This window comes from Hakea prostrata, chromosome 1 (assembly GCF_041222555.1).
Source record: "Hakea prostrata isolate BN-2017 chromosome 1, UWA_Hpros_2, whole genome shotgun sequence".
Lineage (NCBI taxonomy): Eukaryota > Viridiplantae > Streptophyta > Magnoliopsida > Proteales > Proteaceae > Hakea > Hakea prostrata.
This window is the reverse complement of record NC_142600.1, coordinates 78,751,973-78,754,645: the sequence shown is the minus strand read 5'-3', so window position 1 is coordinate 78,754,645 and position 2,673 is coordinate 78,751,973. Positions and strand designations below refer to the sequence as shown.

The 2,673-nt window shown below is 40.7% G+C and overlaps 1 pseudogene; it reads right to left on the bottom strand.

Moving 5' to 3' along the window:
• Window positions 1-1,004: 1,004 nt before the first annotated feature.
• On the bottom strand, window positions 1,005-2,086 carry LOC149030291 (NDR1/HIN1-like protein 26 pseudogene; annotated as a pseudogene).
• Between the last annotated feature and the right edge of the window lie 587 nt (window positions 2,087-2,673).

The window sequence follows — 2,673 nt, the reverse complement described above, 5'->3', positions numbered from 1 at the left end:
TGGTCACTTATGTTGCTCATCAAAATATAATGTCAGCACTGGTCATTCTTAAAAACTAGGTACAAGAATTTGGTTCATACGTAATAGTTGATCGTATGTACTTGAAGCAATTGTAAACTTGCAATCAAGATCATTAATTACTGCAAGGTTAGAAAGAATTCATGGCAAATTCAGAAGGAAAGTTTGGAATCTGTAGTGCATGAATGGAATATATATATTTAGTATTGTCAAGCTTACAATGGAAATTATAAGTCTACGGTCCCAGCACCTAGAGTACCATTCATGTCCTCGCTACGATTTGCTTTCTTTTTCTTTTTTGTGTCCTTTTCCAGTCAAATCTTATACAACATCTGCTCTCACCTGCTTCCTTCACAAAGGAAGAAGAAAACTACAAATGACAATTATGACTTGAAGGAGGAGAAGATAATTCTCGATTAATCAACACGTACGCACAGCCATTTGTTGATTTCTGGGCTTTTTATTTTTGATTTTCTTGTCCTAATATGTGTTTTAATATTGCGAATGTTAGATAAATAACTACTGAGTGTTACAATTCTAATTGTTAATTACACAAGATGTAAAATCCCTTTTTGTCAACACCTTTGCCTTTGTAAGGTAATGCTATGTAACACTCCTAGATCTTCTTCCCTATCCCAATGCTGCAGGCAATAAAATTAACGGAAATTGCTTCCAGTCCTATCCATTTAATGCGCAGGACTGTCATGCGAAATTTTGGATAGTTGGATCTAAAATTTCGGTCGAGATTTCGATCCAGCAGTCTGGAATTTTTTGCTTGACAGTCCTGCATATTAAATACGCAGGACTGAAACAAAGGGCAAAATTAACACACACTAATCAACCTTTGCTTCCGATCCCAATCACCCTTAAAGTCTATTTTACTAAAAAGAAGTAAAAAGGAAGACGAGAAAAGATGATAGCATCCCACTCCAATGTCCCAATCTACAACATAGCTTTCTATCCTACCTTATGAAGTTATGCTGAAGTGGTATTTGACATTAACGAAATAAAGATCACCTGAGGAAATTAGAAAGAGGCCAAGATAATTAAAAAGAAAAACGAAAAAAAATTCAAAACCAATATATATATTAAGACTTACTAAATTGAGCTACCTACGATATAAATAAATCGATCAGGTAGACTCTATCTCACCGATACATACATACATACATACATACGTACATACAAGGTTGGAGTTGGAGATGAGTTGGAGTTGGAGTTGGAGTTGGAGTTGAGCAGCAGTAGTAGTAATTTCATGATGATCGATCAGTTCATACAACAGTAGTAGAACAAGGAGAACCTAGTTTGGAAGTGAGGGTGGGAGGTACGACGACGTTTGGGCGAAAGGCGATGATAGCAACACAGTTGACATTAAAACGATATCTGGGGGAAACCCAGGTCCAAACCTTCCATCGTAGTCTTGCGTTCACCTTGAGGCTCAAAATGAGAGTACCGGCCGTTTGATCCCGAGCCACTTGGTAACCGAGAGATGGGGCCACAGGGAGGGCGGCACCTACCAGGGAAGCTGTCAAGAGATTGCTGTCTTGAGGCCCCTGATAGAACGGTGGAAGATCAGTGTAGACGGTAATCAGTTGCCCCTTGTACGAGGCGTAGACTTGGAGCTGGTCGTAGTACACTCCAATAAGTTTCTTATTGGGGTTGATGGTGACCAGAGTGACCTGTATGGAAGAATTGAGATCAAGGTGATCATCATCATCAGGAGGAAGGACCGTGGCCGTGGCCGTGGCCGTCGCCGTGGCCGTCGCAGTGGCCTTCATCAGGTCTAACTGGTAGATATCTGCTTCCTTGAGGTAGAAGTCAGGCTTGGAGGGTCGTAGAATGAGCCAGACAAGGAAGATGAGCGAGAAAACTGAGAGGAGAAAGGTGGAGAGGGCGTAGAGTAGCTTCTTGGGTAGCTTGTCAAAGTTGAGTCTGTGCTTTTCGGCGCAGTGCTTGGGAGATTTGGCGAGGAACTTAGACATTTGCTTTGCTTTGCTTTGCTTTGCTTTGCTTTGCTTAGGTTCGCTACTAACTAATAAGTTGAGTAGTTGGTGCTTGGTACAAAGCTGCTCACCAGGGCGGCTATCTATGTATATATAAGTAATATGTATATATTTATATAAGCAAGCAATCTCTATAATAAAGCCAAAGCCGCAACGGAACGACATTTATGCATGCAATTGATTGAATATGGAAGAGGAGATCTGATCGATTAGTATGGATGGCGTTGGGCTTGCGGCATGGTTAAAGTAATTAATTAGCGGATCAAAGCAATCGGCATTCAAGAAAATAAAGAAAGAAAGAAAGAAAGCAGCAATCAATAATTTCTCACCATGACACTATTGCTTTTGACCGGGAGTTGGTGGTGCTCATGGTGGTGGGGATGGTGTTAGCTAGCCAAGGTGGTGGTTAATGGTAATTAAATTTGAAATGAGATGAATCCTTTATAACGGTAGACGTGGAATCAATGTATGGAGGGGTCCACCAGCAGCAGATGATGTAGGAATAAAGAAGGAAGCAATAAGTAACCCGGCCCATATACCTCACAAATCACAATGGAATTGGATCCGTATATGAGGTCAACAACAACAATAACAACAAGACTTGTTCCAACTAAATGGAGTCGACTACATGGATTCTTATCCTCCAATCAGT